At 41.5% G+C, this 17,357-nt stretch overlaps 1 protein-coding gene across 10 annotated transcripts in view; it reads left to right on the top strand.

The window, feature by feature from the left end:
• prom1a (prominin 1a) overlaps positions 1 to 17,357 on the top strand; it is an 87,135-nt gene that overhangs the window by 736 nt on the left and 69,042 nt on the right. The gene's annotated exons all lie outside the window — the stretch shown is intronic.

The raw sequence follows: 17,357 nt of genomic DNA, 5'->3' as shown, positions 1-17,357 counted from the left end.
GGGGGGGGGGGGGGCCTGAGCATCCTCGGGTTTCTAACCTACTTTTGATTTGGTCCATGTAGTTTAAGGAAACAAACTACACTTGGGGACATTTATGCTATCTGTGCGCGCTGCGCATGCACGCGCCGCGCGCCAAGGTGAGGGCTCGAGGGGGTTTTCTTGTCTCCATATTTGAAGTTTAGCGCTCCTCCATCAGTCCTAGGCTTGCTGTTACGCGCCAGAAGGATGCGCGCGCTCGCCGCGCCGTTGGGCCCGACAGCTGACGTGCACACTCACGCAGAACTGGGTGAGTTTAATTGGGCTCCGGATCCTGAACGCACGCGGATCCTCTGGGCTTCACAGGCGGCGTCCACGCGCGTCGGGACGTTTTGCAGATAAGTAGCCCTCTGAGTCACCTTGTTAATCGAGTAATCCCATAAACCCGTGCGCCATATGTTGTTGGTCTTCTAGTTTGCAGTTTGCCATCAGCTCCGGGGCTGCGAGACTAATTCCGTGGAGCAGACAGACACTGCTGAAAACACTGACAGCGCAGCAGAGCCAGGCGGACACGTTTGAATGCTCAGATGTTTCTGTCAAACTCAAACAGTCTTTCATTGTTTTGGTCTCTTTGAACTTCTCACCAGGTTCTGCTGTCTTACGTTGGTTCTTGGTTGGTTCCTTGTTTTCTTTTAAGAGCTTGTGCAGGGAGCATGAGCATGACTGTTTGGATGATGCTTTCACAGCAGGTCATTTCAATAAAGAACCTGTATTTTTGTGATTTACTTGAGCTCCTGCCTGGAGTTGAATATGAATCCATTCACCTTCAGCCTGCGGGTCAACGTTTCTTCCATGCTGGAGAGCTCCAGAAATGTAAAACAGATGAAGGTAAATGTTAAGTGAGTGGCTTGCAAAACTGAACCATCCTTTCCTCCAGTGACTGGGATAGGCTCCAGCATCTCTGTGACTTACAGGGATTAAGCAAGATTGGAGAGAGCAAAATAAATTCACCCGGAGCTCTGAACCCCAAACCAATTTTTACGTCATTATGCAGAGCTGTTATTGGATCATGGACAAAGATTGTATCATAATATTCAATTTTAATAGTGTTTAGGTGGAAACCATCAGTCGTGCTGCAGCAGCTTTCTAATCACAGCGAGAAGTTTGTTTGAAAATGGTCTCACCTGACCATTTGGAGTATTATATTATTGTTTAATGTTTATTAATATTGTGGAGGTATTATATCATTGAGGCTGTCATCTTCATCACTCTGAAGAAGCCACTTGAATGAGCTGCGTAACATTTCAGTTTTTAAGTGCAGTTTCCATGATTCAACCTCTAGACTACATTATTTGAAACAACTAATTATTTCTGTTTGTGAACAGCAATGACATTTATAACATATTTTCCACACCATAGGGTGCATCGTATTATAAGGCACAAATAAAAAAGGTAATAGGAACAAAACAGCTAGTTTAGTTAAACTTTATTCCACTATTTAACAACCACTTTTATAATTGTTTAATCAATCTTCTCCCACCAAACATCGTTGGTGTTTGACTTAAACAGTTGTATGATTCCATCATCAAACATTCCGGTTCCCTCTCATCGTTGTTGGAGTCAGTCTCGTTCTCAGGCGGTTGTTCAGCAATGATGCCGGCGGCTTTAGCCAAAGCTCGGACAACAGTTACAGCAGAACTTTAGCCCAGGAGTCAACAATCCTTCACACATGGAGGCGTAACTCGCTGCCTCCAAGTTAAAGTGACTTCTACCAACAAAGACACGCCCCATTTCGCTTATCCTCCGGCGGCAGGACCCTTGAAGAGACCTGAAGGGGCCCTCGTGACTGTGATCAAACACTACTCAGCAGGTTCTGAATCCCATCAACTTATGCAGGCAGCAAACATAAAGCTAAAACATGCGTAAAGTTTCGCTGCATCTCTGCATCCTCTTTCATACCGTTTCATTGTTTCAGGATTCCCTCCACTCAGATCTTCACTGCAGGTGTTCTCTGTGAAGACCTGGACTGATGGGGTGTGGACAGACAGTTTTCAGGACTGTTCAAAGGAAGTCCCTGAAGGTCAAGACTTGACCCAATGTGGGCGCAAACATTTAATGTCCAGGGACAAAAATCCAACATTTTGAATAATTTTACTGGTGTTGAATGAGAAGTGGTGGATACTTTTAGAGAACATTTCTGCCTTGATTAAGGCCCAAAGCGCTCTATAGACCCATTCACACACCTTACCTTACCTGCCGGCGGGGCAAATTCTTACGCCCATAATGAAGAGGTGCGTCACTCGTTTTTCAAAGTAACATAAAATAAAAATCATAAATTGACTTTTTATATGATTATCACTTTCTAAACGGTCCTAGACAAAAAACAATAATTTCTAGTGTCCCCATTAAATTTTAAATCGAAAACAGAACCAACAGATAAGGAAACAATGCAATTCAACATTTTCCGATTTCTGAAGTACTTCCTGTCACCCCAAAGTTGTTTCGCCGTCGTGTTTTGTTTTGCTCCGGTACCTTTCCGGCTTTTGCTTTTTTGTGGGAACAAGTTTTTTCACACACACGCAAAGGAGCTGATACACAGGCGCAGAAATGCTTCCACGGGCGTAGCACAGGGATACAGGGGCGCTCATGGAGGCAGAATTGTGCCCGTGGATCGTTGATTACAAGCGTGGAGTTTGGTTTATGCACGTGGGTGATGTAATTTGCTCGCGTGAAGTTTGAAATGTGCCCGTTGGAGACTTTTGGTGGGAATTTGATGCCCCAACTTCTGTTTTATTAGCATGCAATACTTCAGTTTGGAAAACAACGGGATAAGCCAAGAGGTGATCAACAACAACAATGTGGAAACAAGCTCAATACAATGAACTTAAGTTTGAGATTGATCAAAGCTAAATCAGTCTTGAATGTTCCAGATGAACTGGTGTGTCTGTATTAGATTAAATGAAGGCTGAAATCAAAAATAGAGGCTAGATTGCAGTGTGTCAAACTGAGGTTTTAGACAAAAAATAGATAGATGTAACTGAAGAACTTCACAAAGATACATTTAAAGGATAAAGTGGTTTTATATTTATTTTGGATAAGATGTGTGTCTTTTTCATGTCTTGAATCCTTGTTAGAGGATTTGTGTCTAAAGCAAATCAAAAACAAGACAGGTTTTCTCAGAGTTCATGTCAGTAGCACCATTGTATTTCTTTAGAAAGAGCATGACCACAGAAGGACAAGCAAGAAACCAGCTGCTTCACTTTTATCTTCCTCACTTTTGTGGGGAATAAAGTTGTAGTAATGAATCATCCTTTGGAGAAATGGATGATTTTCAGCTACTAAAGTGATGAGGATCCTGCTAGTCTCTCATTAGGGACTTTGCTTGTTCACATCAAGAAAGCAGCTCTTCTGTGAAATTCAAACCTCTGAGGAGCACAGAGAAACTGGCACAGTACAGGGAAGGTTGCATTCGCCAGAGAAAGGCATCGGTTGTCACCTCAGAGTGTCAAGTCTCACATCTTTGGCTCTTTTTGTGACATGCTCATTAAGATTGAAGAGTGCACAGATTAGTTTAGATTGTAGCAGCGGCTCTGCAGCCATGTCAAGGGAAGAACACAGACGTGAAAGAAAACATCGAGAAAGATTTCAGATCAGGGAGGATGAAGGATCAAAGCTCTTGGTGAGGTGGATCAGAGATTTACTGGAATTCTGTAGTAGCAGAATGGTTACGTTCTGCCTTTGGAGGACTGGAGAAAAAACATTAATAAATGTCTCCTTTGCATGCTTAGAAATGAGCACAGCCTTACCTTTCTTTTTTCATTTTTTCATTTCATTTCTAATATGCTTAAGTTATTTGTGAGCATTGGTGTAGGTACACAACTCAAAAACCTTTCAAAACAAAAGCCAAAACTCTGAGTTGGATACAGTTCCTGATATATAGTTGTTTAGTCTACTTTAAATAAATACATTTTAAGAAGAATACCTAACACGTTATGTCAGAAACATTGGTTGGAACATTTTGTGGTTTTGTTCACAGTGTTAAATCTTCTTATCTTCTAAAACTGTGGTGTTTGTGAGGCTCACTGCTGCTGAACATCACCTCAATCCAGAAAGCTGCATCTACCAGCATGTGAATCTTTGCTTTAGGGGTGGGCGATATGACGATAAAAAACCGTCTTACCATCTCCAAAGCTGAAAATCTGTCATTTTTGAGAGATCGTTTTATCACGATCTTCTACAAAAAGCTGCAAGAGCGAGAAGGCAAAAGCTTGTTGACTGCCTGTGACTTTAAATCCGAGCTTCTGCTCCTCCTCCTCCTCCTCCCCGGTGTTTTTTTCTTGTAATCAAAGACATATATTACTGGATTGGAAGTCACGTGACATACGGCGTGACAGACATGCGCCATCATTATGGATCGAGTCTTCTCGAGTAATGAATGACGGAGGTCCGAAAAAGTACCAAAAGGAGACGCAGTGTTTTACAATCGACTTCAAAAACCTTGACAACAAAATAATCCAATGAAGAGGAATCATCACAGGACAGGAATCACATTTTAATAGAGAGAAATCAGGCTGGGAACCGTGAACTGTCTGCTAAAGTGGGTGCTAGCAACTCAGGGGTAGCATGCTAGTTTGGGTCTTTGATGTATTTTTTATTAATGTTTCATTTTTTAAAACACAGTGGATGTTAATCACACATATTCACGTTCAACCTGCACAAAAACTGATGGAAATTCATGTTGGAAACACGTAAAATGTTCGGTCAAAATGCCTATTGCTGCATTGGTTTGCTAGCTCGTAGCTAGCTACTTTAAGAGCCTAAATCTTATTGTCGGTCACACTTTTTTTTTCCTTTGTAAGAAGTGTAAGTGAGTTCGCACGGTGCGTGGCGTCACTGTTGAGGTTCTTTCTTGGTCGTACGGACCGGAGAAAGCCCAGATAGAATAAACAGCGCTAACGCTAACGCTAGCTTTCTGCTCTGTGACATAAACACCGCAGAGAGCAGATGTTAGTGAAGGAGCTGTGGATGTAAACTTTAACCTGCCACACTGTTATTATCACTGTGTTTTGAATCTTAACAGTCTGGCAGATGTATTTGATGTTTGATGTCTTTTTGGTGATTGTGCAAAGAAAATGGATAAAAAATGTCAAAGTATTTTCTAGTTTATGCTGCAGCTTCTGCCAAATCTGCTAAGTCTTCCTACCTCCAGGAGGGAGCTGGTGCTCCTTGACGAAGCAAGAGAATTCAGACAAAAGTCCATCGGTGTTAAAAGTGAAAATATGGCACAGGAAATATTTGAAGCGATTTTGTCTCTTCTTTTAGATGCTCTTAAACATTTCTGTAACAGTTTGTAATGTGAGGTACGAACTAACACTGTCCACAGAGCAGCTGAGGACATGGCAGCTATCGCGGGGCACTGTGTGTTTTTGCTCCATTTCACACTCTTCATGTCTGAATGAGTTCATTGGAAATGTTAACAGTCAAGGTGATCCAAACAGCCCGTCACATTACAAAAAGTGAAAGGAGGAGCTTTTGTGATTCCAGTCGGGTAAAGAGCAGACTTTGGATGACATCCATCCATCCATCTTCTTGTCCGCTTTGTCCCTTTCGGGGTCGCGGGGGTGCCGGAGCCTATCCCGGCTACTGAAGGGTGAAGGCGGGGTTCACCCTGGACAGGTCTCCAGTCTGTCTCAGGGCCTCAATCACACACACATCCACTCTCACATTCACACCTAGGGGCAATTTAGAGTCACCAATGAACCTATGAAGCATGTTTTTGGACGATGGGAGGAAGCCGGAGTCCCCGGTGAAAACCCACGCATGCACGGGGAGAACATGCAAACTCCACACAGAAAGGTCCCAGCTGGGATTCGAACCGGGGCCTTCTCGCTGTGAGGCAAGAGCGCTAACCACTGCGCCACCGTGCATTTCTATGCAGTCTGGAAGAAGACATTGAAAAAGTTCCCAGTCACCCATTGAAGGAGCCACAACATTTAGCTGTGTCTAAATGCTGTCAGTTTAAAAAAAACCTTGAAGCCATTGATCATGCTCTCATGACTGAAGAAAAAATATTTTGCATGATAGTACATTTTGCTGCACAGAGCTGTCATGAAATCATATTTATGTTTTTTGGTAAACACTTGGGTCCTTGAACCATAAACCAGCTGTCACAAACGGGCAGATAGCTGGTTCCACCTGCAGCAGGTTTATTAAATCAGACAGGAACTCAGCACAGATAAAAGTCCACAAAGATAAATCAGGGTCAGACAGGTAGAGGTCAATCACAAGCATGGGATCATCCAAGAAGAGAAAAGAGTAGTCAGAGTCCAGGAGGGTCAGGGCAGGAGGTAAGCAATCAGAATAAGCAGAAGATCAGGTCCAGATAGAAACGCTCAGTAATGCAGGCAGGATGGTACAAACAATACTTCACACTGAGGCTCCGTGTGCTGCTGAAGAAGCAGGTGGGTGATTGTCAGATTGGAGATTTGGGGTTCTATAACATTGTTTAATGGCCCATTGGAAGTTACTCCTGGTCTTCATGTGGCCCACGGGCCTACATTTGAATAGTTGCCTTAAAGCATGAGCTGAAATTATGAGTTAGTTTTGTGGATGAATAATCAAATTTTTTTTCTCCAGATGTCCAGAAAAAAAACTTTCCTGTTTTTGGTGCTTCTGAGCTTCCTGTGACTCATCTTTTAGTGTAAAACCTCATGGAAACTTACAGTTGGTGTCCAACAGGATCTTCGGGCACAGAGAGGACTCAGTGATGCAGAAACATGCACTGGTGTGGCTGAACTCAAGCAGGCGGAATACTTCACACTGTGCTGTCAGTCTGAACCGGTCTCAATGCTCTTATCTGTTGGTCTCACAGACCAGTAGTGTGGCTGCTGTTAAAACTTACAAAGCTGTTTCAAAAATGAACCATGATTTAAAGACACAAAGTCAACTGTTCTGCAGTAACAGGGAGGTAGTCAGCAGTTGACCGTTGTTCTTGTATTGCATCCATTTGTTTTCTGAACCCGCTGAATCCTTTTTGTGGTTGCTGGAGCTTATCCCAGCTACTGTTGGACGAAGGCAGGCTACATCCTGGACAGAACGCCATTCCCCCACCCCCCACCTTCCTCTAGGTGAGAGAGTGTTGCTTTGATCTAAATAAGTTGTAGTTGTCTGCCATTCAGACACCTGACTGCATCCTAACCTGCAGTTTCAGCAGATTCATGTTTTTGACCAAGACTAAAGGTGGAGTATGAAACACTCTAAAGCAGATCAATAATCTTATTTATCATCAATTATTGTGAGTTAAATACACTTCCCCAGAACAACCAAATGAGAGTTATGGTGTGTGTGGAGTGTCCTCCTAGTCTCACTGTTGCAGCATCTGCATGACACAGTGATATAAAAGCTCCACTGCAGAGGTTTCTGCTGTCACATGCAGTCATGTCATTCAGCTGATGCTGAGGGCCTTTGGCATGAGATACAATCTTAAAAGCCTGCAGTACAACACTAGCGGATTTCTAGAGGCACTGTGTCACTGTAGCATAGAGATAAAGAGACAAACAGGTGAACAATGATCATGGGTACATGCTGCACTCTTTTGTTTTGCAGTCTGATGACCGCATGCATGTTTCACTGGTTATTTTCCTGATGAATTCTTATTGTAAAATGAGTTTAAATGATTGCAATGTTTCAGCTGAGATGATACTATGCTTTTAGTTTCCTGGGAGTTGTTTGGAAATGGTTGCTTGTCTTTCTGCCAGTTGTGCCCAATGCACAAAGACACGGTTGGGTGAGTTGTGTCTGAGAGAACTTGGCAGCTTCCAGACAGTTTTGAGGTCAAACACAGAGAAATGTAAAGAACCAGACTCTCTTGTCTATCAGAGTCCAACCTTATGAAGATCCATTGTTACAATGTTATAACTTTTTACATTTTTTTTCGTTTGTCAAAATTCAGAAACCCCTAAAGTTTGTCTTCTCCTTTATTGTTAGTTAAATGATGCACTAGAAGTAATCCACTATATGTTCATTAAACTGATTTCAAACACACATTTTTATATCTGGCTCCTTAATAAACTTTGACCAGTTGAATATGTTAATTTCAAAATCATGCAACAACATTTTTTCAATTATTTTAAATCTCTGCTATCAAAATTTACCTAAACCATTTTAAAATGTATTAGACTTAGTCAGAGGTCACTGACCAGTGATATAACAGTCAAATGCATTTTTGTCAAAACAGACTTCAATGGTATGAATGAATGTGTGAATGAATGAATGAAGTTTTATTTATAAAGCACTGTACAACTTAAGAACAAAATGAAAAACTGCATAAAATTACAAAAAGTAGAAAGCAATAAAATACTTACAAGATAAATAGGAATAAAATAAGACAAACAAAATAAAAGTCTACCTTTGCTGAGCATTAAAAGTCATTCTTAAAAGGTGAGTTTTTTAATTGACATTTAAACTGCTCCGGTCTGAATGTTTTGAATGAGATTTTATAACTGAGGGACGATGACAGCGAGCACGGTCACCCGGGTGTTTTTGTTGTGATCTGGGCACATCAAGCAGATATTAAAACTCCAGAACGCCTGCAGACACCTGAAAGACAATGAAGAGAAGGTGCAGTTTCAAACTTGAACTGAAAACAAACACAGACCACTGCCTCCACTACAAGCAAGTGGGGAACTAGCAAGGGGGAGAGGGTCAGCAAAAGCGCCGTCATCACCTGCTTTCATCCACGTTTCATCAGCAAAAGGGGGCATAGAGAGTTGTAGGTAAAATAGTCATTCAGGATGAAAATGTTGTTCAGGACAGATCTAGAGTTCAGCTGGGAGGTATGAACAGGAGCGCCATCACAGCACAGCCGAGCGGGCAGAGCTTTTCCTGTGCAGGGCCCGTCTGCATATCCATGGAGTAACAGAATAACAGGCTGGAGCTATCAGAAGTAATCCACAGACCAACATTGAAGCTGCAGCGATCGCTGGAACGTTCAGGTGGGTTCAGTCTTTGAGATGTTTGATGCAGGTGGAATTAGCAAAGCCCTCTAGTGGCAGGAAACGCCTGTTCTCCAACCACGATGTCTCGAGCGCTGGACGAGGAGTGAACCTCAGGTGGAGTGCACCATGCAGGGAGAAACAGAGGCCAGAAATGTGACCGTGCCTCAACAGTGAACAGTCTGACTCATGTGGGGGTGTACTGTAAGTTGCTATTTTCAGTCTAGTTAAAAAAGAAAATAAAAATAAATGAAAGGGTTTTATGTGTGCCTTATTGTCCAAAAATACAGTAATTACCGTATCATCCTGCATGCCATCAACGGTTGCATGTTCATACCTTCATTCTCGACTCAGCAGCATTACTTTTCCAAGGATATAAACTGGGATTTTCACTCAACAGGCCGTCTTTAAGCTGCTGCTGCTTGAGCTCTGCAGGAAAGATCCTTCCACATAATCACCACAAAGGAAGTATTATTGTATGGCACTCGAATTCCCTGCTTCCAGTTCCTAGCCTGGAATACATATTAAAACAGCTTGCAGCTACATTTTGGTTCCCTGAAAGAGACTCAAAAATCTGGAATTACTCTACTCTATTCTCTTTTTACTTTTGTGGCATTATTTCACACTGTGGAGCTCAAGACTTCAAACCTGTCAGGGTTTTTTGTAGGTTTGACTGAGCTGCTCCCAGGAGTGAGTGTCTCCAGCCGTTTGTGTCACTCAGCGGTTGAGTGGTCATTCCACTGATGGCCAGGACAGGCTCTAGGGATCCCTGAGACCCCGAGGAAGATGATGGAGAGACAGGAACTGAGTCCTGAGCACGTAGGAACATTGTGCTGTGCAATGTGACATGTTGTGTTGCAGAAAATGTCACTTGTGATGTGAAGTGGAAATGATCTTAAAGGTAACCTTTATCTCATCTGATGTGTACTTTGCAACATCATTGTTAAGAATCTGTTGCCTACAGTTCCGATTGGCTGCAGGATGTGGATTAAAAGGTGAAATACACAGTGATGCACCTAATGTTCTATGTCTGTGCTGGCCTAAACACCAGCTGGTAACCGGAGCAACACAAAGTCCGAACATTACTCAGAACACAAAGGCTGTGTCCAAATTCCGTCACTACTCACTAGTTAGTGTGTTCACCATTTTGTAGTGCTGTCCAAATCAACAGTTCCAAAATAGAGCTCTGTAGAAATTTCACAGAAGGTTTTCCAAAAAAGAGTGCATTGATGCTCACTACATTAGTGAATATAGACCACAATGCATTGTATTTGAACTTTTTTTTGTGAAAAAAATTTGTTTCAATATATTTTTTTAATAAACATCCACATTTTAATTATCAGAACACAGTGGAGTCATGAATAGATGTAGAATGCTTGTATTGATTAGATTTTCACTTAATGAAATCATACTTGCTGTTCATAAAAAAATAGTGAGCGTGGTGTCTGAATTGCTTTTAAAATCCAGGGCACTAGATAGTCCCGCGCTATATATTGTTGTAGTGGGAGTTCGGACATAGCCTCAGTGTTATGAGTGGTGAAAACTGGAAGAAATAATGTCATGCTCCAAAGAATACTCCTGATCCACACCGTTTCTTAGTGCTGCGAATACTTAGGCCTGGAAGCAGAGCGGGGTCGTCACAGAAATCTATCTAGATAAGGCAAACAGATCGAACATCCACAATCGAAGACTCCAGATCAGACGGCAGAGACAGGTCGGGGGGGAACTTTAGGGGCTCCGTCAGAGACAGAAAGGCAGGTCACAACATTGACTCTATGTACAGAAGCAGGGGCGCCAAACTCCAGGCCTCAAGGCTCGGTGTTCTATATGTTTTTCAACCAAACTGCTGTTGAAGCTCTTTATTGGGTGAACGCACCTGATTCAGATAATCAACAGCAGATGAAACTGGATTTCTGGAAAACCAGCAGGAAAACTGTGTGGAAACACTTAGAATTGATCAAATACCATACAGTCTGCTAGGATGTTCTAATAATGATTATTCTGATGTGGAAAAACAACAATGGACTGAACTTTATCAAACTAAAATGTGAATGGATTTGACATTCATTCTTGTTTACTTGTACACATTTTAATTGATTATTCATCTTCTCGTTCATTCATTCATCTTCTTGTCCGCTTTTTCCCTTTCGGGGTCCCGGGTGTGCCGGAGCCTAACCCGGCTGCTGATGGGCGAAGGCGGGGTTTACCCTGGACAGGTCTCCAGTCTGTCACAGGGCCCCAATCACACACATTCACTCTCACATTTACACCTAGGGGCAATTTAGAGTCACCAATTAACCTATGATTAACCTATGAAATCCAATTGTTCCAAATCAACTAAAATAACCTGTGAATTGTATCGGCAACCAGAAATTATGTTATGAATCAAATTGTTGTTAAAATGCATCGTTACACAGAGCTAATGTGTATTAGAAACAGGCTTACTTAAGTTTAAAAAATAGTTAAAGAAAACGATGCTCTCAAAGTGAAGCAGGAGCTGACAGCTGGTGGATCATGAAGAAAGTGACGAGCGATCTTCATTTTCTCTTTCATTAGACCTGTAAGTAGTGAAGAAAAGACGTTTGGAATTTAGATAAGCTGAACTTGGAAGACATTTCAGTGGACTATAATAATGCGACCTCCAGCTTAAGCTCACTGAGTGCTCGTGAGAAATGCTGGGCAGGCTAAAAGCGAGTGCACACGTGAAAAATCAAAGCAAATCAGAGATCACTGTGACAAGAACGGCTGTGGGGATTCTTTAAAGAATCCAAACGATAAGATAGAAGGAAAAAGGAATAAACACTGGGAGTGCATGGGAGGAAGAGCTGTTACTTCCTCGGGTGCTGCTGAAGCCTCGTTGCGTTCGCTGTATTTGGGTCAGGTCTGGGAAGCCAAGCAGGAGAGACGAGGGATGAGGCGAAGCAAGCTGCTCAGGCCTGCTGATGAGATGGCAAGTCAAGTCATGCATTTCCTGTCGCTTTCTTCCGCTCCATTGGTGGGGCAGCAGAGTCCGCTCTGAGTCCACTCAGGGGCACACTGAGCTGTAATTGCAGATGCGTGGTGATCAGGAGGCCAACCTGAGGATGTTACTGCAGCTCTGCAGCCTGACAGCTTCTGGTGCTCCAGGCTTCTGCTAAAGGCCACAGCGGCAGTTTGACTCTGATGGAAGGTGCAGGCTGTGGGTCAGCCTCAGTGAGATTTAATGAACGTCTGGTGCAGCCCTCCCTCACTAATGCTCAGTCAGGGATCATTCGTCAAACCCACACATTCACATTGACTGCAGGGCTGTCAGGGCATCATGCTGACCTGTTCAGTGACACTCTGTGATTCTTTCTGTTGATCTTTAGACATGTTTGGCCAGCGTAAGTCCTGCTCTGAATGTTGGGTTTATTAGTGTTTTATTTAAGGCTCAGGGCTGTGTGTACCCCCTCACTGACCCTGCAGGGGCCGGTGAGGGGGTACACACTCAAGTGAGGGGTGTCAAACTCAATCGCAAAAGAGGCCAAAATCCAAACTACACCTTAGGTCGTAGGCCAAACAGGATAAACATTTATTGAACACTCTAAAACTATATTTTTAAAACAATAACTTTTTAACATAATTATGAATAATAAAAGGGCAGGAATATTGTTCCAGAATAAATCAACTTAAACCTTAAATCACTTTCAGTATTTTACACTCCATATTAGACAACTTAGAAATAAGCACAAGATAACACCGGGTCATTAATAACAATAAAATGATCTGGATCGCCGGATAGAATTACCCAGAGGGCCGGATCCGGCCCCCGGGCCGAGACTTTGACACATGTGGTCTACAGCCTCAAAGTAAGCTTGTGGAGATGTTGATGAAAAGAGATCTTCTTGAAGCTTAACTCTTCACATTACAGAACTTTTTACATAGAATTTATATAGAACTTACATTTTGATAGACTTTATAACTTAGATCTTCATGTTATCTAAGTCTTGTTAAAACAAACTCCAGTGTAGTTCTTAGGTCAGATTGTGTAGAGCAGATACTTGTCATGAAATCAGAAAAATGTAACGTGTCAAAAATAAATGTTGACACATGGGCTAAAATAGATGTTAGCATGTGTGTTATTCTCCTAGGCTGTTGGTACAGAGCTCTTCACTGGCCTTCAAACCAGCAGATTGTGGATTTACCGACAGTCTGACTGCATTTAGGAAGAGCATGTGGCATAAATCTGAATGCTGAGTCATCACATGAATGACGTGCTGAGGTGACCTCTGTTGATGAGGAACGTGTTTACATTCATGTTTTTCATGAGAGGGCTTCGTTTATGCACAGATTCTTTCAACCTTTAGGAATGAAAAGCAGCTAAATACAGAGAAACAATAAAAAATATGTGTTTTTTTTTTTTCATTTTAAAGATTGAACACAGTTTGCTAAAAGTGATTGACAAATGAGGTCCAGTCCTTATCAGGTTAATGCAGCAACATCTGTCCTAGACAAGAGGCCTTCAGCTCGTATGCGTTTGTTCAGGTGCTGGATAGGACAAAGAAAAGAAAACATACAGCAAGCGTCCACATGTTCTGATGCTCTAAAGGATCTGTGAGGGTAAGTTTTGCGTAGAAGTTGACTTACTCAGCTGCAGCTGGTGTTTTACTCAGAGATGTGAATGAAATACAGCCTACCTTCCTAACTGTTCTACTCCTATCAAGTGCAAAAGTGTCATAAAACCCAGAAGAGGGCTCACAAAGAAGGCTCTCCAGGGTTTTTCATGTTCCTTGTCAGCAGGTGGGTGTCTCCTCTCATTGGTCAGTCTCCACGCTGTCCAGGTCACCCTGCCTGTCTGTCACCGTCACCTCTGCAGCAGGGATTCAGCCTTGATTAGCTGATGGTAATCTGGGATGTTGTTTAAATCTGGGATGCTGCCAGACTGCAGTCAATCCTCTTGGCTGCCCAGCCGTCACCATGCCAACTGCATAGTACGCGTCCTTTTGTCTCAGACTCTCACTTTGTTACTTGCTGTGAGGCTGAAGTGGTAGGCCTGTCTAAGAAGATATAATTATTAAGAGGGTGACCAGCCGGCACAGCAGTCTGCACCGTCTTTCTGCATTTTCCAATATAACACAGACAGACAGGTTTCAGCAGAGTTCAGTCATTACTGTTGGTTGTTCCCACATTACGGTTTCTAGAGTGACTGAACGGTAAAACTGGATCTTAGAATAAAAAAATGACCTCCTGGGACCTGCAATAGTGTTAATCTGATGGTAAGTTTAAAATAACTACCGTGAGGTTAAGAACTTTTAGCAAAAGAACCAAAAACATTCCAAATGGTTTAGATCAGATGGGTCAATAAATCCTTTAGTCTTTTTTCCTTGCTGCATTGAAGCTTCAAACCTGTCAATACTGTGTTACATAAATGTTGTTTTCTTTGTTTCACTCTTACATAACAATATTATAGTCACGACTTTCAATATTTTTCACTTGATCCAGTTTAAAGCATACCCCCAGTGAAAGACACCCCAAGATGTGATTACTTTAGCAGAGTATTATGCATGTGTATGGAATTTCTCACTGCAGAGATTAATAAAGTATCTTCTTCTTCTTCTTCTACTGCTTTGTGTCTAATGCCTGAAGGTCGGCCATTTGGTAAAAACTTTCACAGATTCTTAGTTTTGATGAATTTGATCATTTATTTTTTTTTAATATTTCATTTACTCATTTCTATCTTTAGTTTCAGTCTTTTAACATAAAAAAACTGCAAATTCACACTTTGCAACAAAATTAGTCCAAACTCTCGAAGTTTGTTGGGATATTTCAATAAAATACCCTTCATTAACGTCATTATGTTTAATTCTTTACAATCTAAGTGTGCACAGTTCCTTAACAAAAACCCTTTTACTAATTCTGAAAAAACATTTGTCTTCACACATTTTTGCTGTGATTGTTTTTCTTGTGTTAGCTTCATTATAGACCATGACATTCATGCAGCCCTTAAATATTTACTTTATTAAATCAGGTTATTCTTTTTGATCATGCCAAAAACCATTGACTGTGTTATGGAACTGGACAGAGCTAGTGTGACATCACACACAGCCTTACTGTACCTCTGGCTCCAGCAAAATGAAGCAATTCAGTCGCTATTCTATGAGCGCTTCCATTTGAAACCAGATTGGTCCAAGTCGGTCTGAGTCAATGTTTCTATGGCAACCACTGTCAAAGATCCGGAGTTAGCTTGTTTGAAGTCCTCACTGCTTTAACTGAAAGCTTTCCATCAAACGTTTCAGGTGGGGGTCAGCGTGCACCACATGGTTATACCGAGGCATCTGATTGGTCAGTTTATAACTTAAGTAGTTTTTTATTTAAAAAAAATCATCAAAAAAAGATTATCAAGAACATGTTAAGAAAAAGGTATCAGAGCAGGAAGGGTTATTCTGAAAAACAGTATGACTGAGTAACAACTGTTTATTTCTCTGTAGCTTGGAGGGGCCCAAGCCAGATTCTCACGGTGCCTCTCCCAAACCCAAATAAATCCAGAGGGTTGTGTCAGAAAGGGCATCCGACGTAGAATCTTTACCAAACCAAACATGTAAATCAGGATTGGGTTAGCAGTGACCACATTGGTGCAGATTTCAATGGTCATGTTGGTGCAGGAAACCGAGGTGATGAGGAGGTGATGGGCAGGTTTGGTATCCAGGAGAGGAATGTAGAAGGACAGATGGTGGTTGATTTTGCAAAAAAGATGGAAATGGCGATATATAGCCTTGAATAAATTCTTTGAGAAGAGGCTGAAACAGGGTTATGTGTGAGAGTGGAGGTAGAAGGACACAGATGGACTACCCATTGTTGTTTTAGTTCTGCAGCCCAGCTAATAATTGTTTTATAGGTCACAGTGTCATGAACACAAAGGAGCACAGCACATTCTGTGATACCTCACTTCAGTTCTTCACTTGCAAATGGGAAATATGAGCTGTTTATGAAGCTTCTCTGTACCTGTCATCCTGAGACACTCGTTGGCTACAGACTCTATGGTAACGGTGTTTATGGAGCGCTGAGCTCAGGGGAGGGCGGTCCTGATGCAAACATGGAACAAGACGACCTACTGTTCAGCTGCGTTTGTGTCAAGCTTTTTGGAACTCGCTAAAACTTGTTTAGCAAACACACTTTTCTTTTTCATTCTAAATACATTTGCATTCATGTGTGTATGTAAAGCAGGAGCATCAAACAAACAGGAAGTTCGGTTTGCATCCAAAGCATGTGCTCCATTGTACTCCCACAGTAAAATCTGCCCCCACAATCAATCACAGCCTTTTATTAAAATAATGAACAGAGTGTCTTCTGACTGATTCACAGCCTACTCTGCAGAGAACACAGGCTGCATCATGGGGATTTGTTTTAAACACACACTTACTACCTACTGATTACCACAATTATGTACTTTCTTTTACTGTTAGTGTTATTATTAAAATAATTTATTTGATCATTCTTTTGATGTTATTTAGATAAATCCAAATTCAAGATAAAGAACACCAAAAAGGTTTACAGGTTTTAATCATGTCAACTAGGGCCGACATGATTAGTCGACTAATCGACAACTAATCGACTGTTAAAATAGTTGGCGACTAATTTAATAACAGATTAGTTGTTACTTTATATTATAAAGAGTCAGAGTGTAGTAAAGCTGAAAGTTATAATGACATTCTGCTAGCTATTTGGACTGTTTTGGACAGTTACAGTTCAGCTAATATTTCAGCTACATGGTAGCTATTTCAGCTAATTTAGGATTTTTAAGTTTTAGAATTTTTTTTGGTTTAGTTTTTTGGGCTCATTTGGATTACAAATACAGGAACAGATTGAAATACCACTTTGGGATTTTTTATAGTGAGAAATTAACATTACAATACACTTAAAAAATCAAAAAGTTGATTCAGAATTATATAGGCCACGTGTTACAGTCAAGCCCCAGGGGCCGGATTCAGCCCGCAGGGTAATTTTATTTTATTGTTATTAATGGATCTTGTGTTTATTTCTAACTAGTATGATTTTGACAAAATATATTTCTATGGAGAGTAAAATATTGAAAGTTATTTAAGGTTTAAGTTGATTCATTCATTTAAACTGACTAAAAGTCCAAACTTACAACTAATCCAATTCAAAACTCTCCATAGAATTTATTATACTGGTCAGAGGATGTTCAAGATGGTCTTAGAAGCTCAGACATTTGTGAGCACTGCGATAGTAACTTACCTGACAGTTACATGCATGCACTGTGGTTCTGCACACCTGTCCAGGCTCTCTGGCAACAGGTTTGTGGTGATCTATCAGTCTGGCTTGATGTTTCTATCACTGCTTCACCGTCACTTTGTGTGCTTGGTGACATGAGTGCCATCGATATAGAAGGAGGATTAGTATCTGTAATCT

This window comes from Oryzias melastigma, linkage group LG2 (genome assembly GCF_002922805.2).
Source record: "Oryzias melastigma strain HK-1 linkage group LG2, ASM292280v2, whole genome shotgun sequence".
Taxonomy (NCBI): Eukaryota; Metazoa; Chordata; class Actinopteri; order Beloniformes; family Adrianichthyidae; genus Oryzias; species Oryzias melastigma.
Note: the sequence above shows the minus strand (reverse complement) of the source record. Positions and strands in the feature narration are given on the sequence as shown.